At 49.9% G+C, this 26,574-nt stretch overlaps 1 protein-coding gene across 3 annotated transcripts in view; it reads left to right on the top strand.

Annotated features, from left to right (window-relative positions):
* GRAMD1B (GRAM domain containing 1B) overlaps positions 1-26,574 on the top strand; it is a 156,898-nt gene that overhangs the window by 70,679 nt on the left and 59,645 nt on the right. The gene's annotated exons all lie outside the window — the stretch shown is intronic.

Genomic DNA, 26,574 nt, shown 5'->3' on the forward strand with positions numbered 1-26,574 from the left:
CTTGAAGCCAAAACAGTCCAAAGCGGGGTGGTGGTGCGGTCCTCTCTTTGAATTGGAGCTTGATTTTCATAGTCGGTGGTAGGTACTGAGTGTACCCATGCAGTCCCTACCTGCCTGGCTCCACGCCGTGCCTGGCTTTGCCAAAGCCCCTGCTCTGGGTTAAACCCACACGGCACTAGCCTAGTCCACCAGCCTTCCTCCCTGAGGCAGGAGTGCCTTGTAGGGGTCTCAAAGAGGTACCTTGCAGAAGGAAAGGGGGCACTTCGTTCCTGTAAGCTTTGCTCTTGTTCTTACAAACTGTGAGGTGCTCAGTAGTGAGCACCACTGACCATGCGGCCTGTCGCTTCTTCTCCTCCAGATTTGCTCTCTCTCGCTCTTCTGTTTGGCTCTTGTGCTAACAGGCCCTCTTTCTTGGGGCTGGGTCCCCCATTCCTGAGTCCATTGGCACTGGGAACTCGGCCCAATCGGTGTCTGAGCTGCCCCTTTACTCCTCAGCAGAGCAGAGCTGGGCCTGTGACTCGGCTGAGGCCCCCACGGAGGGCCCAGGTGCTGCTGGGAAAGTGGCCGGCTTGTCCTCAGAAGTCCCTGGGCACCCTCCACGCCCAGGCTGCCGGCTCAGCCAGGCTGGGACTGAGGGGTGCTTACGCGCCGTCTGTCCTTCAGGATAAGACGTCTCTAACACAGAATGCTTCTGTTCTCAGCCTCAGCTGGTGCCTCCGTTTTTCGCAGCGATGTTTGCCTTTAAAAATCTGTCTTGAGTATCTCTTGATGCATTTCAACAGAAAAGCGCTGTTAAGCTGGGAACTGTAACTGGTGTAACCTTATCCTTTTGAGCCAAGTAAAATGTTCCAAGATGGTAAAATTTTGTCACTTACGTCTGCCTGGATGCTGTTAGAGCCTGCGGGCTCTCTTGTAGTTGTGCTGTGGACGTTAGGGCTTGGCACCCTCTATCAGGCCACGCTACCCTCCCAACAGGGAGCACTGGTAGAGATAAGATGACCAGATACATTGGCTGCTCTGTTCTGCATAACAACACCGTCTGCCTATGGAAGAGGATGGAACTAATTGACTTTCTAATGTTTGAATTATTTCTAGAAACATTTCTGGAATGCCTACTCTCTGTGAGTGATGTTACAATGATAACACTGATAATAACAGTTATAATGGTAACTAATACGTATGGAGTACTCACCACGTGCCAGGCACTGTCCTGAGCATTTCGCCTGTGTTAAGACCCGTGGCTCCTGCAGCTTTAGGATTCAGGTTCCCATCATCAACGGAGTGAGGAAACAGACCCAGACAGGTCATGGAACCTGTTTGAGGGCACGCAGGTGGGAATCAGGCTTTAGATGTGTAGGTACCTTTCCCCAGTGGTTCGCCTGTCCTTGGTTGCTCTCCTGCAGGGGCACCTTCCTCTGCATGTAACCCCATACCATAGATGATTGACCTCTTTCCAGCTTTGCCATCTCTTTGCCTTGTATTGATTTGGTTAGTTGATCAGACTTTTGAAAGCGTATGGAAATGCATTGTCTCATTCCATCCTTATTGTAATCCCACGGAGCTGGGCATCTGCATTTGAGAGGCACAGAAACCAAGGTACAGAGTGGTAAATAAAGCATTTTAAATAAATTATGCAACTACTTAGTGAAAAAGCCAGGGTGCCAGCCCTGGCCGTTATTTTAGTTTTGTGACTTCTACAGCAGCAAGGAGGTGCAGGCCTCCTTTCCCAGGGAGCAGGGTCAAGGTCTGTATGCTTGTCACGCAGCAAACCTTCGCTCTACAGATGTTGGCCATGCAATTATTACTCTCACAGCCCTGTGCCTAGACATCATGGGGGTGGAAGCGGGAATGATGTGGCCTCTGGCTTCTACAGACTGGTAGCCTTACAGATAGAGTGAGTTCCAACTCTCTTCCACGCTCACACAAAACCTATAAAGCAGGTCCATAAATGCTAAGGGATGGATACGTGCAATGAACCTCAAGCTTTCTAAGAATTCCGAGGAGACCAGAACTCCCTCCAGCTGGGTAGCAGAGAAGCTTCTTGGAAGAACGGGCACTTGAGTTGGGGAGGGAAGGCTGGACGCACCTTGTGGAGTTAGGAAGTTATCACTGGGGATGCTTGGGGATGGAGCTGATCAAGACAAGTGTCTGTGATTGACAAGTGGCTGGACTGTGAGAGCGAAATCCTCCAACCCACTCTCTCCCTCCTTAGGGCCGGGGCTTTAGGCTCTCTCAGAGCCAATTCTGTGATCCTGTGTCCTGATGACGTGGTGAGCGAGGCCTGGGCAGTGGGGGGTGGGAGGGAGAGATTGGCACTGGCACATGGGCCGTTGGGCCCATGCGGAGCTGTGGGGCACAGGAGATTTGGAAGCCACATAACCTTTTAGCAACAACCACCAATGACCTCCTTAGCTGCTACATGGTGAATGTTTTTTGTATGTATGTGTGATATGAAGCTATTCTTAATTCCTATGGAGCTGCACAACTGCAAACACCAAGTTATTCAGTTTTGTAGTGGGCCCCTGCAGACTTACCTTGGCCCCCACAGGACTCGGCAGGCTGTGGTGACATTGGTCTGGATTCTCGGGGCTCCTGGTCCTCAACATCTGTTGGGGTTGGTGGTGGAGCCTCCATAGAGCATGGAGGCTGTGAAAGACCTTCCGGAAAGTCAGTGTGCTGGAAGAAGTTCATTCTCTGGAAAGACAGAGATAGTGTGGCTCTTGCCGTGTAGCAGGCGGGACATGTCTGTGGCCCGGTCCACAGGTGAGAGGGACCCGGAGCTCCTCTCCTTGTTGGCGTGGCTGTGAGGGTGTGATCGAGAACAGTCCTGTACCGTTCTTTAGGAATGTGAGTGCCGTGCAGGGGAACTACTCGCTCACGTTCTCCCCAGGTAACTGGGACAGAAATGCATTTTTGTACTGCTCAGTGTTTCTTGGAGATGAATGGTCTTTTAATACTAAAGGTCACTTGTCCGATGTGCCTTTTTTCATCCAGTCTGTTAACGAATGGAGTGCTGTTCCTCTTTCAGCTCTGGTCTAAGCCCATGAAAGGAGAGGGGGAGAGGCTGCAGCAGGGAGAACTTAAATTAGACATAAAGAAGCTGGGAATTTCCACCTCTAGAGTGTTCAGATCAGGACACAGATTTATCGTTTGAGGCTCATTCTGTGAAAAGTTTATTCTACGGGAGGAGGAAGCCTGGCTTTGGCCTCTGTGCACCTTTTCCAGAACCGGGCTGCCCAGCTGTTCACACCTACCAGAAGGTGGGCTGCAGGGAAGGCTGCAGTCTCAGTAGCTTGAGATTCTGGAGAGCAACCTCTGATCTGAGTCTTGTAACCACCCTTTGAGTTGCTGTGTGGTCTTGTGGGTGACTTCTGTCTGCCTTGGAGGGGGTTGCCCTTTGGAAAGTGGGATTGAGTAACAATGCTGGACAGGGGTCTGTCTCTCAGCTTCCTTTACACTAGTGGTTTAGAAAAAGGCCACGGTCCTGACAGAGGGGCCACTGGTGTTGTGGGCCGTTGGTGCTCTCTCTTAGCTAGCAGGAGACACTGAAATAAACCTTGATTTGAACATAGTAAATGTTCAGTTACCAATGTGCCCCAGCAGGCACAACTCCTGCTAACAGTGCAAGATTCACTTTACTTTTGTGGGAATGAGAGTCGGGAATCCACCCTCGCAGCATCCTGGGCACTGCGCGCCACTCACCTAGGCCTTCCAACTCTGTGAGCAGTCAGCACACCTCAGAAAAATGGCGTGAGCTTCTGACGGTGGGGGGTGGGGGGTGGGGGGGTTCTTACAAGGATGGGCCGTGCCCACCTTGCACCCAGGTTTCCACTCTGCCTTGAAAGGAGCAGCAGTAAACATCATTTGCTTTGTTTTTGTTTGTTGTTGTTGTCATCATCCTTATTACTTTAAGGAGATTAACTCCATTGGAATGTAGGCTTTGCAATGGCAGGGATTGTGTCCACAAATCAGATCACGGGTGCTTGAGGTTCTTCGCTGCTGGTCATTGTAACTAGTCATTGAATTTTATAGCTGGAAGAGAGGATTTAGGGTTTCTCATGATAGAACCTGAGGAGGAGAACTCTTCTGACCTTCCACTAGATCGTCCAGGAGACTGGACGTTCGTTTCCGAAATGAGTTGTTGAGGTGAAAGGAGGAGGTAGACTAGATATGGCTACATGTCTTTATGTTTGCTGATCCCTACTGCGTTCTTCGGTTTATGACTGCGGACGGGTGCTGACAGACTGCACAGGCTACTCTGTGATAGCAAACACCACCCCATACCCACCCTGAACTCAGTAGCTTAACTCAGTGTACGTTAGTCCCTGACGACTCCAAGTCCCCCTGAGGCTCTGGAAAACCCTCTGGGCAAGTATCCTGCATTTGGTGGCTCAGTGATCCAGGCTGTAGCCTCTGCTGGCCCCCATCCACGGTCACGGAAGGGGCGGAGAACATGGCGCTCCAGTGCTTCTCCTTGGAAGTTAATACAGGGCCCTGCCTGAGTGCAGGAACAGGGGTTCAGGCTTCTGAACTGCGGAAGGAAGGGGCTAGGCACTCTGGGAGCCCCAGCTGTTTCCACCGTGGCTGCCTTTGTGGAAGTGGGGCACAGGACCCACAATGAGGGCCTGGGGGCAAGGGAGAGAGCTGAGCAGAGCAGCCCAACCCCGGGGGAGCGTCTAAGTGGTGGCACAGGGCTCACCTGCAGGCAGCCTCCAACGTGAGCTCAGGTGACCAGTTGACACGAGAGCATGACCTTGGTCTTCCCAACACCCTGGGCCAGGCGCTCTGGGTCTGAGGGCTGGGAGTGAGCACACGGTTTGGGGGGGTGTGAAGAGTAGCATTAGACATTATACCAATGCTCCTACAAGAGTTTTTTAAAAATTTCCTGTAACCCTTACTCAACCCTACAGGAAAGGTGGCATTCATCTCATTTTACAGGTAAGGAAACCAAGTCTCAAAGGGGTTTAACTAGCAGGCCCAAGCCCACAGGCTGGTGGCAGAACCACAGTAAAATCTATAGCCCATGCTCTGGACCTTGTGCTCTCTCTCAGCCTGGAGTTGGTGAGAAGAGTATTTACTGGGTGGAAATCTGGAGCTTTAAACTAACAGTTTTGAAAAGGTTTGCCAAGGAGGTGGGGCGATCCTCCTGGCCAGCAGTGCTCTTTCTCAGTTGATCTCACAGTGGAATCTTTTTGTCCAGCATTCCCTCCCGTGCTGTGCCAGGCCCCCAGTCACCCCTGGTGCAGGGGCCACCACGTCGGGCTGGGTCAGGGTTTATTTAAATAACGTTTTTTTTTTTTTAAATTTGTGAAGTGTATTATGCATACAAATGAAAGAATTTAATGTATCTGCATAGCTTAAAGAAATACAATTTACCTTTAAAAAACACCAGTTTGAACTTCGCAGATCCACTTATAACACATGGATTTTTCTCAATAAATACTGTAAATGTGTTTTCTCCTTATGATTTTCTTAATAACATTTTCTTTCTCTAACTTACTTTACTGTAAGAATACAGTATCTAATGCATATAACATACACGGTACATGTTAATGGGCTGTTTACGTTATCTGTAAGGCTGTTTGTAGTTATGTTCTGTGCCCGGGACCTCCGTGTTGTTCCAGGGTCAAGTGCAATTAAACAGTGTCTGTGCGCCGTCCAGTTCAGCATTAGAACATTATCTGAACCTTTGAAGGCTGTTCAGTGTTTTGTTTGTTTCATAAGATTCATGAAAATAGTCGAAGGCTGAGAGGACAAGCCCTGCCCCCCAAATACAAACTTTGGGAGCTGAGCACTGACTGGGCTCCTGAGTCAGGGCTGAGGGCTGTCCAGGGGAAGCAGGGTTTGCTTCCCCGCCAAGCGCCTCTTTGTTCTAACATGGGCAGGTAGCTGCTCCCTCCAGCTATGCCTGGCGAGGGACACTGCAGGTGCTCCTGCTGCTTTCTAGCTGTGGGGTGCTTGGCGGAGAGCTGGTTCCTCCCCCAGCCTTGGTTTGCTCATCCATGAAGTGGTGCTAATCGCCGCCCCTCATAAGGATGGGGAGGATCAAAGGAGACCGATCATTCCTGTTAATGCACTGGGAGGAGGCCTGACGCACTGCACCCACCTTGGGCAGGTGAGGCTGCTAGACAGTCGTCGTTATTTCACACCTGGTTGTTCAAAGAGAGTGTGGTCCTTGCTAACCACACTCCCAAAACCCGCAGTTGTTTCTTGTGCTCTAGAGCAGCGATTTTCCCTGCTTGCCGCAAGGATTTTTAGCACATGCAGCACCCGGCCATTCGCAGGGCCACTGACCTCCTTTCCCTTGGATTCTCGAGTGAGAACATGACCACAGCCGCCATCCAGTGCAAATGAATCAAAATTACATCATTTGGGGGTGGGGGGTCAGATTGGCAAAAAATGTATTTTTGACTGCGCCACAGAATTTTAGTAATTAGTGCCTGTGTGCCATGAGATAAGAAAGGTTGAAAACTGCTGCTTGGGAGGTACACTTCAGAGAATTCGACCAGAAAAAGAAAATCGAAGCCAGCAAGAGACACATTCTGTAGCTGCATGTACAATACTCCCAGCATCAAGAGCTCAGAATTCACTATGAAAATCGGAGCACAGATTTTTGTACAAAGGACTGTCATTGCTTCTACAGACTGCTCAGTGGCTGGATGGCAGGGCTTAGCCCCTGTCACCAATGGGTCGCACTACAGTAGAGATTTATTCTGCTGCTTTACATCAAAGAAGGCAAGAACTAGAAGTAGAAACTGCTGATTCATGAAATTAGAGGGTCAAAAAAATTATTTGAACATGCCAGAGTCAGTAGAGGCAGAATACTAAATATATTTAAAAGATATATTTAAGCCCTGGCTGGTGTGGCTCAATGGATGAGCACCAGCCTAGGAGCCCAACGGTCGCTGGTTCGATTCCCAGTCAGGGCACATCCTGGGTTGCTGGCCAGGTGGCCAGGTCCCCAGTGTGGGGCGCACAAGAGGCAACCGATTGATGTATCTCCTACACATCCATGTTTCTTTTCCTCTCTTTCTCCCTTCCTCTCTCTCAAAAAATAAATAAATAAAATCTTTAAAAAACAAGGAAAGGTACATTTTAGGCCAAAGGATGGCTAAGGAAAATAATGTGCAGCCGGCGGAGCAGGTCACCTTCAAAAGCCAGTGGCACAGTTCCCCAGATTTGCATCCTCAGGCTCATCAGGGGAAGCCTCTGAAACAAAGGGGTTTTGCATGTCAAGTCCTAATGCCACCGGATACCAACTCCAACTGCTCAGTAGGGATGAAAAGTTGAGGTCACTGCAGGGAAGCTATTGTGACACAAGGAGGCTCCCAGTCTCAGGAGAAAGGGTCCAAAAAAGATCTTAACCGAAAGATAAGTCCATTTGCACTATAGTAGGAGAGGCACCTGAGCCGGCTGTGGAATTCCTATCGTAGGCAGGCCTGGGTGAGACCCTGCCTGGAAGGGGGTCCACCTCTGGCTCTCCACTCCCCAACCGTGGGCAGGACCAGCTCTGCTCATCTTGTGCTCCAGCCTCCCAGCCCAGTGAGCGCTCAGCGAATGTTCCCCACGTAAACACACGAGTGCGTGAATTAAAGAGGATGGGACGAATCCAGTGGGAACTTGGGGAGAATATTAAAAGAGCCTCTTACGTACTTGAGCCTGAAATGAGTGAGGATCCATAAGAGATAAAATCTGCTGCCCAAACCCACCTGTCACCTTAGCAATGAGGGCGCCAGTCTCTGCGTCACTGGTGGGTCAAGTTCCAGCCTCCAGTCAAGGGACCAAGTGACCGTGCCCATGCAGGACGGAGTACAGAGTTCCAGCAATGACACTGAAGCACAGGATTTGAAAGCTGTTAACTTGAAAGGAGAGGTGAAACTAGCCCAGAGCGGCCTAAGACTGTTTTTCCTGGCTACTCCCAGAACGATGATCAGACTTTTCTGCGTGCATCCAGGGAAGCGATTTTCAACCTTTCCCATCTCACGGCTCACATAAACTATAATTACTAAAATTCTGCGGCACACCAAAAATGTATTTTTTGCCGATCTGATAAAAAAAGGTATAATTTTGATTCATTTACTCTGGAGGGCTATTGTGTTGGTACTGTCGTTTTTTAATTTGACCATGTAAGGGAAGAGAGGTCAGGGCCCCTGACTACACAGTCAGGTGCTACGCGTTTCAGAGATTCTTGCGGCGCACGGTTTGGACATCGCTGGCCTAGGCCCAAGTTAGGGCCACTTTTGAGCTGGTCAATAGAGCCAAAAGTAATGAGTGATTGTCCTCACCAGCCACAAAAGACCGTGGCCACCACCACCAGAAGGACCATCAGCTCCAGGTCTGGACCTGCCTCTGTCTGTCCCCTCACTTCCTGGAATAGGCTAAGCTCCTCACACTCACTGCGTGTAAAGCAAATTAATAACAGCTTTCCACCCAATGTCCTCTTCACGTGGTCCCCTCCTAGTCATTCACACTGGAAACTCGGAGCTACTGCCACTTGCTCCTCCTCACGCCTCACGAGGTCAGCTCTGATTTGGCAGCAGCTCTCTGACTTGTCTCCCCACCCTGCCACCCCCCATGACCACTGCCCTTGTAGCCTTCCCGTGTCTTTCTTGGCCTGTTACAATAGCCACCTGGCTAATTTCTTCTCCTTTAATTCTTTAAACAGCTTTATTGAGATGTAATTCACAGACCATATAGTCAACTCATTTAAAGTGTACAGTTCAGTGGTTTTAAGTGTGTTCACAGATATGTGCAACCATCACCGCAGTCGACTGTACAGCATTTAATCACCACAAAAGAAGCCCTGGCCCTTTAACTAGTGACCCCCAACCCTCCCGGCCCAGCGCTAGGCAGCTACTTGTCTCCTTCCTGTCTCTATCCCACTGTTCTGGACTTTCATGAGTGGAATCCTGTATACATACATACAAGGGGGGACCCAAGAAACCAGAATTTATTTATGAAATATTGCATATTGATTCTCACATGTGTAAATGCCAGTCACCCACAGAACACTCTCCAGTTGATGGAATATATCTGTTGAGACTTTTGTCACTGCTCACAACAGTTTTTGAACCGATTTTGATGCCTTTTAGTGCTTCTGCTGGTTTCACCTCTTCCACAAGAGCAAAACGTTTCCCTTTGAGACTCTTTTCATCCGGGGAAACAAAGAAGTCGCTCAGGGAGAGATTGGGTGAATGGGGAGGGTGGGGCATGGGGGTCATGCTGTTTTTGGTCAAAAACTGACGAACACTGATTTAGGTGTGGGCAGGTGCGCTTGTAAATCACCCATCATGAAATGGGCAAACATTGAAAGAGTCTTCAAAAAAAAAATTCACTGAAGCTGAGCACAGCCTCTCACAGCAACGCCAGCTGGTGCACTGATACTGATGGGTTCCTAGAACACTCCCCTAGTGGGGAAAGCCTGGACTACAAGGGGCCTGCCCTCCAGAGGATAATTCTGGACTTTTGGGGGGTCCCCCTTACACGTGCAGGCTTTTGTGACTGGCTTCTTTCACTTAGAATGGTGTCTTCAAAATTCATCCAAGTCGCAGTGTGCACCAGTATTTCATTCCTTTCTTATGACTGAGTAATCTAGTGGCTTCCTGTAACTCTTGGATGCATTTTTCACTCAGCTGTTCTATAGGTAAGATTTCCAACCCTTCCTTAGAAACCGAGTTTGGCTCCTTGTTGCATGACACCTTGGCCTGGCATTCGAGGCCTTCCTGTGTGGCTCTGTTCTGACTGCCCAGCATTCATTCATCCTTCTGTGACCTCTGTCCCCACTGTCCCAGCACACTTTTGAGAGGGTGTCACAACCTTTTCATGTCACAAGTCTCAGGTTTCACTGCTTTTTTCCTTCTGCTTCTCCTTTCTCTGCCTATGGATATCTTATGTATCCTCAAAATTTACCTTCGAGGCCACCTCCTTGAGGAAGTCATCCCAGATTTATCTTATCCCCAAATAGGAATTAATTAGTTCCTTTTCATTCTCTGAGCACTTTGCTTAGATTCCCAAATTCACTCATTGTCTTGAAATTGTCTTGAGATGTCATTCTATCTCATGACATTATCTTCTGTGAGAGTAGAGAGTTATTCTAATTTATGTTTTATATTCTCCTGGTATTTTCTACAAGGCTTTGCACATAGTTAGCACTCAAAAAATATTTGATGGGTAATTGATTACTTTCTTGAATTTGTATAGTCGTTTTTGCTTTTCAAAGTTCTTTCATACATTTCTTCTCTTTTAGACGACTTTTAAAGAAAAAATACCAGTAGTTTTAACTTGTTTGAATGTTTGTTTTTTGGCAACATGTTGTCAGTGGGCATTGTGGAAAAGTTAGAAAATATAACATCCAAAGAAACAGAAATTAGTCATAATGCCACCTCTCAGTGATAATCACTGTTAACATCATGGTTTATATCCTTCGAGCTATTTTTGCTATGTGTGTTACACATAGCAAGGTATGGGTAGATAAAATTTACAACTCATGCTATGTACTGTTCTGAAGCTTTTTAGTGTAATATTTGATCTCTGTAATAATAAATATTGATTTCTGTAACATGACGAATACGTAAGGGTAACACAACGAATACGTAAGTTTGTCCATTCTCACATTTGACATTTAGGTTATTTCTAATTCTTCAAGGTAAAAAATGATGTCATACCAGCTTTTTTGAGGTGAACACTGAGAAGACAGACTTCTAGGCCCGCAGCTTTGACTGCGCAGGGCCGAGTTGCCCTGCAGAAGGGCTGTTCGGATTTACGCACCCAGCAGCACCTTGCCAGGCAGTTTGTCTCTCCCCGTCCTTGCCTGCTCTGTATCCTTTAGCCTTTGCCAACCCGATGTCCCACAGTGGGGTCTCAGAGTGGCATTAACCTGATCATTGGTGACATGCTTTTAATTTTCTCGTTACACATTTATATTTCTTCTTACGAATTAATGCCTTTTTTCCTCTGCCCAGCTTTCTGTTGAGGTGTTTGTTTTTTATTGCTCAGGAGTCCTTAACATAAACATATTAGCCCCTAGTCATACATGTTATGAGTATTTTCCCTATAATTTTTTACTTTTACCTTCAGGCTGAGTTTGGGGGGACCTAGAAGTTTGTTTCTTTGCTTGAATGGATCGAGTCAATCCCTCTTTCCATTTATGGCTTCTGTGTTTGGTATTATTCGTGGGAAGTTCTTCCCAACCTCAAGAGTGTACATATTCTCCTAGGCGTTCTTTGAGTGCCTCTGTGGTTTTGATTTTAAAATTGAATGAGTTGGTCCATTTAGATATAAAACTGTATCTACTTTTATAAAGCCCAGGGGACTGAGTTTTCAGTCATGGGTGTAGAAAGGACTGTGATAGGTCACGTCCATTTCTCTAGTGTCAGCCCTGGTGGATGAGTACGGTAGTCTGCCTCTTCCCTGTCAGTCGCCAGCATTTCATAATCCATCCTGAGATCACCTCTTTTATTGTGTGCAAGTGACGTATCAGTACTATCTATCAACAGGCTGGTTTGAGGGTTAAATGAATTTGCAAATTAGATAGATGGCAGTTTGGAGCACACTGCTTGGCACTTGAACATTCCACATATGTTTTGCTGAGTGAATGAGTGAGTAGGTGAGTGGTGGTGTGAACAGTGACAGCTGGACACTGAGGAGAGTGTAAGGTGGCAGCAGCTCCTCCACTGAAGCCCAGCCTTGGCCGGGCAGCAGTGCAGGGAAAGCACTGGCCAGCTCCAGAGTGCCATGGGGAGTGTGCAAGAAGGAAAGGTGGTGATGTGGGTTTGAAGAAGGTGACAGTCTAAGGGTTGGGATGGAGCCCATTGGCTCTCATCCACCACACAGAAGGCTCATAAGCAAGTGTGAGCCACACTGGACAATTCCAGGGGATGTGGAGCTTGGCGTTTGGGGGAACGTACCAGGGAAGTCTCCCTGGGGAAGATGCATTGGGAACAGAGCTATGAAGGAAGGCTGGGGCTGTATAGGATGGATCTGAGGAAAGAGGTCATTTTATGCAGAGAGAACGATGTAAGTGAGCAGTATTTTTCAAATTGGAAATAGTGATTGTTTTTGCTTATCTTTCCACCTCCTTTGCTTTTGATCTCACCGTTTCCTTGTTATTAGCTTTTCTTTTCCTTCCTGCATTTAGTGCCCTTGAGAGACTGCCATGATAGCAGTGGTTGGTAAAGTTGAGAAAGTTATTTTGGAAGGGCTTGAACTCTCAGGTGGGACACCCGGGACCAGGATGTAAGTAAGGCTCAGTGGCCTTATGAGGGGACTCCAGTCCCAGCAGCCTCTCTCTGGCTGCGCTCCAGGTGGAGGTAAACTCAGTGTTTTCTGTGGTTTATCCAGCACAGCGGGTGCTCCCCTCTTTCACTGAATCAGTGGATGAGTGAAAACATGCATGGGTTTCCTGAGATGCCCAGCTGTTCAGGAAGCTGATGAAGAACAGACTTGCTGGACCCCCACCTGCTGTTTACTGGGAAGGTGGCTGGGGACGGACTGTTTGCTGGAGGGCCACTGAGTGGGGAGGACATTGCGATGGGTGCCCATTTGGTCAGCATGTCACTAAGTTTGCTGAGGGTGGAGACCGTCCTCAGTGAGCTCTCAGTCTCAAGGATGGTGGTCGTGCAGAAGCACAAGAAGAAGAAGGCTTTAAAGTGTAGAGAGAGGCTGAGCAAACTCCGCACATAGATGCTGAAGAAACCAGCATGAAGGAGTCACTGCAGTTGGCTGGTGTTCTCCAAAAACTCTGCTTAGAAGCCAAGTAATGGGTAAAATGCTCCCAGTTCCAGGGTGGAAGGGCAAGAAGTAGGCTTCTGCCTTCATATCTTTATTACACCTCCTGTAGGATTCACCATGACCTCCATTAATGCCATCCTTTATTTCAGGGGTCAGCAAGCTTCAGCCCACGGCCTGTTTCTGTAAATAAAGTTTTATTGGGACACAGCCACATTCATTCATTTACGTGTTGTTTATGGCTGCATCAACTGTACAGCTGGAGTTCAGTAGTGGTGACGGACTGCATGGTCCCCAGAGCCTGAAATGTGTACTCTCTGGCCCTTTACAGAAAACACTTGCTAACCCCAGCTTTATGTTATAAATAGATGACTAACTTCGAGTTGTTTGTCCATGAGAATCACGATTTGCACCACCCCGTGCAGTTTTTGAAATGAACACCCCATTTTTTTCATGGGGCATATTTGCAAGATGACTTACTGGAACCAGTGGTGTGGTCCAGGATTCAGGCTCTGAAAACACACTCTGACCATCTGAGCTGCCTTTGAGACCCCCATGGAGGGTCTAAGACCCTAATAATAGACATCAGCAGTTTCTAGTGTTCATTTCCGCTCAGCGTGTGTGAGGCTTGCAGAGGAACGGAGGCTCAGGGAAGTTTGGAAATGTGTCCCCAGCTATATAACGTGGCAGGATTTGAGCCCAGTCTGTGGGAGGAAAAGGCCCTTGCACTGACCACTGCCCCAATCCTCCAGCCATTGCCCCTCGCCCTTCCTCCATCCTCCGCACCCTACTCCTACCCCTCTGTGATTTCAGGATCAAGAATCCTAGCCTTCGCTCTTCTAGGTGAAATGTGTTTCCCTTGGAGGAGTGTCCATTCCTTGCTCAGTTTTCTTTCTCACCCTGCCCCTCTTCTTGCAGTCATTCTTCAGATTCCCTGCCCCCTACCCCCCACCCCACTGCCTCTGACTCTCCCTGGGAAGAGGATGGTTTTGAAGAGCAAATGAGATCCTGGGTTCCCTCCACATGAGCAGTTCCTGCCCCATCCCCTGGAGTGGCAGCGGTCACCCTGGTGCCCTGTCTTCTTGGGAAGACAGCAGGAGCCGGGGAACCAGCAGGAAGGGGGAGCATGGCCCAGGGCCCTGGGGCACCGAAGTGGCCTGGCTGCATGCATGGAAGCTGCTGGGCTGGCTGAGCTGGCATTTCTGACCTTTGTGGAGAGAGGGCGTCCTTAAAGGGACAGTGAGCTCTTTTCTTTCCTGGTGGCCGACTGCCAGTTGAGATGCCAGGGATTTGAAGAGGCCATTGTTCTGGCAGTGGGAGACGGGGGCCCAGACCGCCCAGGCTTTCTCTCCTTTCCTATTACCAACCTCATGTCCCTCTGTGATGTGCAGCTTGACAAGTGCGGAGGGACGGTGAGCTCTCTGCAGTTGCCCACACATGTCCCCTCCTCCTCCCCAGTCTGAAGGCAGCCTTGTCACCAGGGCTGCTGAACAGAGTGGTGCTCACACAGCCCCTGGCTCCCTCCCCAGGGCACCAGCCCCTGGAGGTTGTATGGCCTCTGCAGGTTGGTGAGGTGCCCATATGAGTCTCTTACTCTTCCCTGTGAGTAGATGGAGGCAGTAGGTCAAGCTTTGCCCAGGTGCCCTTGCTGGATGACCTGCACGGGAGTCATCCTGGTTCCTGTTAAAACCAGAGGTTCTTGGTTCCAGTTCTGGAACTTCTGAAGCCCAGGAGTCTGAAATCCAGCATACACTCTATAGTTGGAGAAGCACTGACAGAGCTCACGGCCCCCAGCCTGGCTGCTCATCAGAATCATGTGGGGTCACACCAAGTTGGAGTATCTGTACAGGGCCCATGAATTTGAGCGAGGCAGCTCCTCTGCCAGGGCTAAGAGCAGACACCCTGGAGCTGGCCGCCTGGGTGTGACTCCTGGTCCCACCAGCTACTGTCTTTATGCTCTTGGGTGAGTTTCTCAAGCTCTCTGTGCCCCAGTTTTTCTTACTTGTAAAACAGGGATAATTCAGCATCTACTGTATAGGGTGGTCATGAGGAATTTATATTTGTAAAGTTCTTACAACAGAACTAGCACATCAATAGCACTTCACAGGCTTTCATGCCTTTTTTTTGGTAGACTGCTTTGGAGATCACAATTCGAATAGTCTTGGTGGCAGGTCCTTTGGAGAGGCCGTGTGCTTCAGCAGGTGACTGGCAGTTCTCAGGTGTGTGTGCGTGGCTGGCTGGGAGAAGGGGCCCTGCCAGTTGCCCTCCTTCCTGCTGGCCTGCAGAGTGAGGGGAGGAGTCCCCGCCTGACTTCCAGCTCTGGGCGGGAGAGGTGATGCCCATGAATGTTGCCCTGTTATCACAGGAAAACTGGAAACCACATCTGTAAAGGCTGGCTGATCTCTTCAGAGGGAGCTCAAGGGAGGGAAAACAAGCTAGAGGCCAGAAATAGCTAGCCATAAATACCAGGTCTTATAATTACTGTGCGCACCCAGCTCTATCCCTCTGCACAGCCCTCCAGACCTCAGGGAAGGAGAAGGGACAGAAGTGTCTGTGGTATGCGGGGGTGTGTGTAACCAAGGGTACGTGGGTGGCATGCCATCAGGAACGCTGCTGAGCTGAAATGGGCCCCACGGTTTAGCATGCTTCTAAGTTTTTATTTAACTTTTTGGTTTTGCTCAGCCATTACTTTTCTGAAAATGATCCTGTTGGACTAAATCTTTCCATGTTTAGCATCCAGCTCAAGGCTTCTTTCTCCCTATGCTCTCTAATTTCCCTTTGCATTCATCGCTCTGCAGTCAGCTCACATTTAGTCAGCTGCTTATGGACATGGCATGAGGTTAGAGGAGGTTGGGAGAGACATCTAGCCTAGGAGGACTGGACTGTTCTGAATCTACCTGCCCCCGGGTGTTCTGGGAAATAATCGAAGCTGGACAAAAGGTCATTGGTCAGAGAGAGAATTTTAATGCGGTACACCCAGGCAGTGGTATTTAATAGATCCTAATACAAGGGTTTTTGGTGGGCCAAACGCTGGATTATTCAAGAGAAAACAAGCCAGTCCTGCAGGGCACATCTCGTGGATATTTTCCATCCTGGCTGTAAATGTCAGCATACAGGGAGCCCAGCAGTGGGCAGAGTTCTCCCAGCATCCACTCACTCCCACTGAGCATATTTCACAAGACTTCCAGGAAGCCTCACAGCGGCGTGTCTGTTCTTGGTGGGAGTTTCATTACCTTTGGTGGCTCTGAGACCCACAGTGATGGGAAGGAGCAGCACTTCCGTGGTTTCAGAGACAAATTTTGTTGGCCTCTCTTGGGAGGAGGATTTGGCCTCTTGCCCTGTTACTTAAGAATATTAATGCATTATTTTGGTTTCTTTTCCTTCTCTTTGGAGAAGCTGCAGAGGAGATCACTGGTTTGGATGGGAAATTGGGCTGAGTAAGACCCAAAGGCCTTTCTGTTTTGGAAACCCGTGGAGTCTGGGAGTGTATTCCTGGCCCCTAACAGTAGAGGGAAGACAGATGTTACCTTTCAACCCAGGGAAGAAGGATCTGTAGAGTAGAAGCCAGAGGAGGTCCCTAGTGGTGTCCAGTACAGAAATCAGTAGGCCCTGCGCTCGGTCCTACACTGGAGCCTTGCTCAGGGTCCCCCACAATTGGCACTGCTCAGCCACAGATGATGACTCAGAGTGGGGAGGTTTTGTGAGGTCGTCTGGACTCACCTGGCGATGAGGGTAGGAAGCCATCCTCTTGGCTAGGATCTCCTCGTCTGCGAGCTACCCTCCGGCCATGTTTGGCTGCTTCAAGTCTTAGAATATTCCCTATTATTTCAAATTCAGTTTTGTTATCTGATAACTTCCCTTTGGAGAAACGAAAACTTAGACTCTTCTCTCCTTTGGCTTTCTGTCTTCTTTTCTTCTTTTCAGAAATTTGGTATGCTGTTTACGTTCTCTCTCATTCAGTCTAAACATCCCTATTACTTTACAGTTTTACTTAGGGCAGGTTTCCAGACCGCACTGTCTTATTTATGTTATCTGGACAGTAGACCTCATAAAGTGTGGTCAGAACTCTCTCTAGGTTTGCTCCCACTGGTATTACTAGTCTCCCTCACTTCTGTTGATGAGGCCCAAATATATTTTAGTTATTCTTGCAGCCACATTGCAGTTGTGGTCCATGCTGAGCGTTGTGGTCTTTGCCCACTGGTCACTAGACTTTCACACCCCTTCCAGCGTTGTCGGAGAAAGGTCCTTGCCAGAGGTCAGGGCTTATTCTGCAGGACCCCTTACACAGGCAGGCTCCAATGCCCAGGTACTTGGCGGACAAGCAACAGCGTGGGGATTGTGGGAGGGAGTTTGGTTTTGATTGGAGGTTATGGCACTGCCAGGATGTTGTAGCCTTTGTCCATGGTGAGTCAGCGTCCCAGCTTGCATTCTCTCCTCAGTCACCTCTCTTCTGTTCCCACCTGATTCCTCCCAGCAGCCATTGGGTTTTGACAAAGAGTCAGACTGTGCTAAGATTCTTTAAGGAGGTTTGGTTTAGAGTTGAGAAAGAGGGGGCTACCTAGCTGCCCAGCACAGCCACCCCGATGGCTCTGTAGCTCTTCTCAGGGGACACAGAACATGTGGAGGTAGGAAGAGGCTGATAGTTTGAGGCAATGATGTGGTCAGAAGAGAGAAAGTGAGAAGAGAGCAGACTCACGACCTGGGTCCTGCATCCTGATCCCTGGGGTCAGCACTGCCTCTTTTCTTCCTCACTCCCTGGCCACAGAGCTTACCTGTTCCACTTCCTATCAGCACGCAGAGACGTGTGAGGTGAGGAGTGACCCTGGCCCGTTACCGCAGCAAGTACTGAGCAAGTTCTCTGGACCCACCCCTTCTTATAACAGGTGGGGGCCCTAAGGCCCAGAAGGGGTGGGATATTCCAAGACTACACCCCAGTGTCATCTTGGTGCCCGGGTCGCAGGAAGGCAATGCTGTCCTGGAAAGGGAGTTGCGGATTGTGGCAAGTCAGTACTCCTCTGTTAGGCCCAATGGTCTTCATCAAGAGTGGAGTGTGTGTTGTGTCCCTAGCTAGGAGGAGGTTTGTCTGGGGAGCAACAACATCAGCAGCCCAGGTACTGCCCTTGGGAGGGCGGCTGAGCAGGCTGGTCGCCACTGCAGGACAGTCTGGAGGAAATGGGTACTGAGAAAAGACGTCCATTGTGCAGATAATCCCCATTGTAGGGAGGCCCAAACAGGGTCTGGCAGCCTCTCAAAGCGCTTGGGCACACGGGCAGAAAGCCAAGAGCTGCACAGTACGTCCAGGAGTCCTCAGGAAAGGGAGCCCGTGGAAGTTCTCTCGGCACCTGCCCGTATGGGCCCTCCCCTCACCTTCTGGAGAGTCTGGGCTCAACGCTTTAGCAGTGAGCTCTGGCACTTTGCTTTTTTTAAACCTGGGTTTTTGTTCTGGTTGGCCCAATTGACCAGCCAAACTCCTGAAATGTGGGCATGTGGAAGGGCATCAGGGGGTGACACCAAGGACCCCCAACTGAGACAGGGTCGTTGCTTTGATGAGCGTGCCTCCCCAAGTCATTATGACCCTTCTGCGCCCTGCCCCCCAACACAGCGTCTGCATCTCTCTTCCCCATCAGCTCCTGCACAGGGGCCTGCCATGGAGCTTCATGATGTGTGCCCCGATAGTGCCAAAGCTGGGTGGCCCTCTGGGTTAAAGGAGGGGCAGGCATGGGGTGGAGGAAGTGGAGGGAGGTCCTGCGCCCTGTGCCCCGGGCCAGTGGCCCGAGGGACTAAGGTCTGTTCTTAAGTACAGCTTGTCAACATCTTGTTGGGGCACCACTAGCAGGCTTCCCTCTTTAAGACCTTAATCCAGGATTAAGAAGAGGTCAGTTGCCTCTGCCAAGAGGTGATTTGGAAAGGGGCTTAGTCTCTCTAATGTCCTGAAGCGGACAGAGGTGGAAGCCATTGCATGGTTGTCTGCCTGCCCCAGGGGAGCGGGACTCTCTCTAGAAGCTGCAGGCTGGTGCTGACTCCTGAGCCTGAGATTCAGCCTTTCCCCTGAATTCTAGCAGCGTGTCCTATCACCTCCCTACTCACCCACATTCCCTCATGGGAATTCATGTAGGCCCGAGGTTCGAAGGAGGCCTGGGAAGGACTTGGAAACAGGTCTGCCAGTAGGGGGTTACTGTGAGGTGCTCTTGGAAGGAGCCTGCGTGTGAGTGAGAGACTCGGGGCTGGGCAGAGGGGCCAGTCAGACCTGGATGCACTGCCAGAGGCTGTGGCCGATCCCATGAGAGGCTCTGGTTCTGGAATGGCCCTGCAGAGTTATTTCAAACTGAGGCAAAGGGACAGGGTTTTTTTGTAGTTGTAGCCATCAGGGGTGGTCTGTCCTCAGGAGGGGCCATGCCATCCTCAGAGAGGAGCTTGGTTGTGGTACCTCCACCCCCGGCAGCTCCTCCCTCAGCAGCTGGGGTGCCGATGCCTGATGCTGGAAGGAGCCACATGTGGCAGCCGTTATCCACGCTGCTCTGACGCGTGGCATGGACCCTAGGACATTGTGCTTTGCCTTGAACCTTTTCTTCCTCACAGCGGCCCTCCTATAGAGTGGGCGTCAGCTCCTTTTGACGGAGAAGTCACAGCTGAAGGTCAGAGGTCACTAGTGGCAGATCGTATTCAGATCCGGGTGGCTCTTAGGTGGTGGAAAGAACATTGGATTAAGTGGTTTGAGTTATTATTTAATCCTCTTCCATGTTCACTTATGCCGACCCTGGCATTGTGGCAAGTTAAACTACTTTAATTTGTATATAAATAATTAGATTAGGTTTGTGCCCAGGTTTTAAAGTTCTCCAGTCCCATTGGTAGACACCTCCTGGCCTTCCAGCAGGGGCAGTTAGGGTTGCCTAGAGTGAGGATCACCTGCCTCCTTCCAGTAAGTGAGGTTCCGAGTCCTGCCCTTGGGTTATCAGCCCCACCTGTCACTCTCTGCACCTTTCCTTTTCTGCCTTCACTTCTCCATGCCTCGCTGCAGCGGTGCCGTCCACATACACTCCTGCCACCACCTGCTTCCCGTAGATTATTAACCGTAATTCATCCTCAGTTTCCTCAATCTAATGATTCCTCCCCAGGAACCAACTCTGCCTAGTTCCTTGCATAGGCCTTTCCGCATGCAAGGTGTGCCACACGGCTCGTGCGCCAAGCTGCCTTCACCCTGGGGCCGAGCACAGCTGGTGCCTGCCGTCTTGTGCAGACGCTTGCTGTGGCCGCCACGCACCCACTCTCATTCTGAAGATGCAGGAAAAGTGCAGTTGTCACTCTCTGTTCAGTGCATTTCAGAATATCAGCAGACTTATCTCCATGAGGTTATCTTCTCTTGTAAAGAAAGCAGTTTTCAAGAGCAAATGTAATTGGGTGGAATTAAAGCCTGAAGATCAAGGAGGGGAAGATAACAAGAGAGGAGAGACCATTTCAAATCTGTTAACGCCTCTAGTGTCAGATGTACTAGTCTCAGGTGTGCTGACTAAACTTGTAGGTGTGCTCATGATCTCTTTGACTCAATTCTTCTTCTGTAAAATTGTAATATAAGATTAAGAGGGATATAACCCAATATACCCACTGTAAGTCCCTAGAACTAGGCCTGGCACGTAGTTCTCAAAGAGGTGTAGCCCTGATGATTAACATGTGAAATCATTTTAACAAGAAGAAAAGCGACTTTAAGAAAACAGTTTGACTGCTAGAAAATACAGCTCGCCTGACTGCAGTTCCAGAAGTAACTTTTATACATTACCAGAGAATTAATGTACACTGTGTAGGCCAATGATCCCTAATGTCTGCTGCACATTGCAATCACCTGGGGATCTTTAAACACACTGCTGCTGCCCTCACCTGGACGCTCTGACTTTATTGGTCCCAGTGTGACCTGGCAGTGGGCGTGTGCAAACTCCTAGGTGATGCTTGGGTGCAGACCATTGAGTGAATTCATAATTGATCCAGGCTGAAATGTAGGCTTGGTAGCTGGGAACATTTAGAAAAGAAGAAGGTGGTCTGACCTGTGTGACTCAGTGGGTTGGGTGTCGTCCCACTAACTACAAAGGTCATTGGTTCAGTTCCCTATTGGGGCACATGCCTGGGTTGTGGGTTCGATCCCCGGTCCGGATACATATGAGAGGCAACTGACTGATGTTTCTCACATCAATGTTTCTCTCCCTTTCTTCTCCCTCCCTTCCCCTCTCTCTCCCAATAAAAAAATAAATATAAATAAATAAATAAAATATTCAAAAAGGAAAGAAAAGGTGGTTCCTAGGAGCTAATTACTCTCCGTGGGCCAGGTTGTAAGTAAACTGGGAGGGTGTGTTGGCATGTGTGGTGGAACGGGCTTTCAGAAACAACAGGTAGAAGGAGCCCCATGCCAGCAAGTTCTCTTCCCAGGGCTGGGTCTTCTCATCCTGCTAGGCTGCATTTGGCTTGAGGGAAAGCTTTTATACCTGCTGAGGTTTGACCAGCAGGGTGGACGTTGGCTTAGCGGCACTGTCGTGTGGCATAGAGTGAGAGGGGTGTGGGAGCTCTCTGAACCCTCAGCTTCCTCTCCCCACACACGTCTGGCTGCTTCTGGCTTCAGGTTTTAATTACATAGGCATCGCTGCTCCTCATGTGAGAGATGCAGTATTCATGAGAGGTCTTGAATTACAGCTGGGTCAGAGGCGATCAATAGGCCCATTTGGACACCCCTGACCTGGCTTCTGTGGATTAAAGGATGGATTGGGGAACTGGGAGAGGGCAGAGTGGACATCTCTGGGTCATCGGTTTTCTTGCACTAGTGGCTCATCAAACATGACAGTGTCCTGGGCACTGATTCTGGGAAGAGTTCTTCACTAGGGAACAATGGAACTTAACTTTGCAGGGTTGTTTGGAGGATTCGTTGCAGTATTATGGTTGTAACTGATCATAATTAAATGCAGTAACCTCTGTTTGAAGCGCATTTTACTTAGTAGGTGTTTGATATGTAGAATAGAATATATGCTTAGCCCATGGCCGATTCTCGGTAAATGGTAGATCTCTGTTCCTTTTCTCTCTCTCTCTCTCTTTTTTTTTTTTTTTTGACTTACCCTGCACACTTGAGATCTCTCTCAGATATTCACATTTTATAAAAGCATCTGAGGCTCGGATGATGACAGTGATATAATCAGGTTCACTTTTGCCTGTCATCCCCCACAATTTAACAAATCCTTACCATGTAGAAGTTTCGTTTTTGTGGGGATGGGAGTTGGATTCAAAGATAGAAGACCTATTCTTTATCATCGCTACCTCCCCTCCCTGCCAACAAGAGTGAGTAAGCCCTTGAGGTGAACAAGGTGGGTATAGCGTGGACCTTCTGTTTACAGAGTGTGGCCGAGCAGCCTGGTTGAGTGGGACTCTGGCTCACTGGATCTGCAGGCGCACCTTCACCCTCTTCCCTCCCGGGGCCTCTGGGGTGCTGCTCTCTAGAAAGTGCTATTGATGCTGCACAGGTTTCTCAGGAGCCTCTTTTCCTTTCAAAAATAGAAACGAATGTCAGTTTTCCGTATCTCTAAGGGAAAGGTTTAATTCAGATGATGATACCTACTTTTCCCTCAACTTCCTAAATTCATTTACAGAAAGATAGTTTGGGAACTTAGGCTGCCCGAGAGCGCAGCTGTTACCCTGTGGAGACGGGGACCAGGGCCTGAGCCCTGCCTGTGGAAGTCCGGTTCCCACTGTCGCAACCGTAGCACGAGCTCTCGACCCAGCTGGCCTCTCTGAGTCTGGGCCCCACTTTCCAGGAGGACGAGGGGAGTCCACAGGCACTGGTGGGGAAGAGGGCCCGCCATCCCTGGCCACGCGCACCTCCTTCTCATGCACGATGGGATGGTTAAGAGCAGGACACCAGTAAGACAGTCTGGGTTTCAGACACCTGCTCTCCTGTGCGCCAGTCACACACCCTAGGAAGGTTCTTAAACCTCTGCCTCTCAGTTTCCTTATCAGAAAAAGGGGGTGATAAGTTCCTGTTTTGTAACCTTGCTGGTAGGATTACGGGAGATCGTTCACATTAGAGATTTAGCTGATTACACTGAACATAGAAAATGTTCTCTATTGTCACGTTTTATGTAGCTCAAGTGAGGAGCTTCAAATCATAAAAGAAAGACTTCTATTTTATAACAGTAGACGTCATTCAGACTCTCTGATTGGCTTTCTCTGTAACTTTCTCATTACAGAAAGGTCATTAGACCTTGTTGTTGAACAAGGTCTAATGTGGGAGGACATGACAAAGAACTCTTGGGTGCCTGAGGAAATAACACGCACACACTTTGCGCACCCTAAGGAACTGAGATTTTCTTACGCCCAGACTCAGTTGAAGGTTTGGGAATATCTGTCTCACCACTAGATATCTTTGTGTCTTTCAAAAACAGCTACTGTCTTTGACCTATGTTGGTAATAGTTTTCATTTGTTGTTCAGATACTCTGTGGCAAATATGGTGAAAAGCTTGTTACGTGAATTTACCTCATTTAATTCTCACGCCGTTCAGTTAGATTTGTTATTTGTGTGTGTGTGTGTGTGTGTGTGACTCCTTTACAGATTAAAAAGTCCGAAGCTCAGTGAGGCTAACTTTTCAGAGTCACAGAGTCAGGGGCCGGGAGAAGCAGCATTCAAGGTCAGCGAGTCTGGTCTCTGTGCCGGCCCTTCTGCCCCACTGCCGTCAGTCTAACCCGTGGAGACGCCCGCGCTGCAGGGCTGTGGAGGGTTCTTCTGGGAGAAAGTGAATCTGTGCGCTTTTTAGTGGAAGAAGCACCGCCTTGGAAAAGTTTGTATGATTTGTCCAAAGTCACGCAGTGGGGGAGTGAGGCAGCCAGGGCTGGGGTGCTGGCTGGTTGAGTCCACCAACCCCTTTGTTTACTGTTTAACGGAGGACAGGGCAGGCCGCACAGATACTTACCGAAGCCCTGTGCGTACCCAGCACTCCTACGTGCTGGAAGGACATGAAGGGCACAGCCTTCAATCTTCTTAGGGGAGATAAAACCGACAGAGTGAACAACCGAATCTGTAATTAAGTTCTAAACTGTGTACTGTGGTTTACAAGGACAAACTTGGGGGGAGGTAGCCACCTTCTCCTAGGTGCTTTTCCATGCCATCTTAAAATTTCATCATTTTTTCAACAGTGTAGGAGAGGAAATATATATTATTGGCTTTTTCAGAGGAAGAAACTGAGTTTGAGTTGGAGGTTGGTGGGTGATTTGCTCAGGGTCACAGAGCCAGAAAGCAGCAAAACTTAGCTTCGAATGCAAATCTTACTCCAAAGGCCAAGATCTTTCTGTGCAGTACCAAGAAGAGGCCGATGGATTGTCCAAAGCAAGGAAGGCATTTTAAAACAGGCAGAGCTTGAGCTAGACAAGAGGGTGGGTAGAACTGGGGTGGCGCTTAGGCCCCAGGGCACTACCAGTGCACTGTTCTTTGGAGCTGACATTCCTGTAGGTAAGTGAGGTGGGAACCAGACAGCCCGAACCCGTGTGCTGCACAGGTGCACAAGGCTGCTGTCCCATCAGCAGGCTGCAGACCTGTCATGATGGGCCAGTAGGCAACCCCAGAATGAGACGTTTGGCCAACAGATGCCCAAGCAGCGTTAGCTCCCGGCAGGAGTCTGGAGTGCAGGACCCAGGGGACATCAGGGGACTGTAATTATCGTTCACCTCCAGCATGCTGTCCTGTGCAGCTGCCACAGACAGACAGAATTCTGTCCACCCCTCAAGAACATTCGAAGAGTGAGAGCGCACAGACCAATCCTTTGCTACTCAGAGTGTGGCCCATGCAATAGCAACGTGGGCATCACTGGGCATTTGTCCCTAGGCCTACTACATCAGAACTTGCGGTTGGACAAGGTCCTCAGGTGATGACAGACTGAGAGACGCTGAGCTAACCATCCTCTTGTTTTGTTGTTGTTTGGGTGTTTGATCTCCTCAGCAGCCATCTGCAGATCAAACGTGCGAGGCGGTGGCTGTGTGAGCCGTGCGTGACTCTCCAGTGTTCATTCATGCTGTTGAATAGAACACCTCTTGTCTGACCGCATTCTTCTGGGGCTGTTTCAGGACCAACACTGCATCTCACTGAATGCACAGGAGAAGAGACAGTTTTAAGAGGTGCAGCTTAGAGTTTGAAAAATCAGGTGACCCTGCTTTGTCGTGAATGTAAGTGCCTGGCCAGAGTGCTGTTTTCTTGTCTCCAAGAGCCTGACCTGCTCAGGAAGCCAGTGTCGTGGGCAGTTGGCCACCTGGGCTGGCTGGGGGGGCCACTGGAGGAGCCCTCCTCTGCTTTCCTTTGCCTCATTCCTCTTCCCCTCTATCCCCAAAGCTCAGGTAGGGGGAGCAGCTGTCAACCTTTGAAAGATGCAAACGGCTGTTTTGAGCCGGGAGCCTGTGTTTTGATTTCATGTCACCTCTTTGATAAAGGTTGACCTAATGGGCAGCCTGGGAAATAATTACTGGCAGCAAAGGGAGCAAAATCTCCCCGGAGCCTCATGTAGTGTGTTTTCCAGTTTGGGGCCTGCAGCCCCGGTGCTCTGTCCTCTGAACTGGTGTGAATAACTGAGAGCTGGCAAGCCGACAGCACCACGGAGTTGCATGATGTAAAGCGGCAGGCGGCAGGGTGCGTGCGCGCCCATGTGCGTGTGTCTGAGTGTGCCTGTGCGCGTGCGTGGAGAACAGCTGTCTGTGAGCGACTCAGAGGGGGAGAGAGAAAGGGAGCAAGGGTGAGGGAGAGAGGGACTCTCTCAGCCTGCATGACCACACCAAATAGCTGCAGAGGGAGGTGGGGGGAAGGAAAGAAAGGGGAGTCATGTTTAAAATTCCAGAGCAGTGTGAAACAGCAGAGAAAGGAAGCTCCCCCAGCTTATGAGAACCCTGCCCCCACTCCCTTCCCCGTTAGAAACAGGGCTGTGGGGTGGGCATGGAGGTGAGTGCCCTCCAGCGTCCTCGGGGGCCCCCCCTCCCCGCCCCACCCCACTGCCCAATGCATGAATGAATGAGGCCTCTCTGCACTGCACTCTGCTACCGTTCCTAATGGCTTCCAGGTTAGTGCTCACTCGCTGGCGCTCGTGTGTGTCTGTGTGTCTATGCATCTTTGTTTCCTTGGGGTTTTTGCAGGGGTGGCCATGCCCAGGGGTCGGATCAGAGCCCCGGGGCTGTAGTGAGGGCCTGCATGTCTGGCTGTGTGCTCATTCCAGCTGGTGCAGGCTGCTCAGAACTGCTGAGAACACGAACCTTTGAAGGCAGAGCACATTGGAGTCCATGTTGTTTGCTTCTGTTCTGTGTTGGGGGATCTGAGAGCAGCACTGTGACATCATGCTGCAGAGAAGCCACGTTCTTTTCTCTCCGGTCTTTCCTCCCTTTCCCCCTTCCTCCTCTCCTTCACAGTAGTACCGCTTGAGCTGAGCTTTGGAGCACTGTGGGGTGGGCCCGGCTCAGGTGGAGGGAGGGCTGGGTTGGGCTGTTGGGGTCGTCTTGACCACAAGCCTCACTCAGGATCCTGTGACTTGGAGGAAGGAGGGCAGAGGGATGAATTAGCAGTGCGTCATGGAGAGCTGGCCAGAGCTCCCAGGGCAGGTGTGGGCAGGCCCTGTGCTCCTGCTCTGCACCCACCCACTGAGCTCTGGGGGCCCCTGGAGGGCAGAGGGGAGGCAGGCCACCCTCTCTGAGACAGACAGATGGGCCTCTCCCATGGGGAGAGAGCTTTGGGATGGGCTTCTGGAAGGAGTGGATGAGAGAAGTGGATAGCTCTCCTCTCAGGGAGATAAAGGGTTTGTTTACTCTTTGGCTTAGCGGCATTTGGCTCAGAGATTTGCCATGTGTTTTCAG

Source organism: Desmodus rotundus, chromosome 7 (assembly GCF_022682495.2).
Source record: "Desmodus rotundus isolate HL8 chromosome 7, HLdesRot8A.1, whole genome shotgun sequence".
In the NCBI taxonomy this organism is placed as follows: Eukaryota; Metazoa; Chordata; class Mammalia; order Chiroptera; family Phyllostomidae; genus Desmodus; species Desmodus rotundus.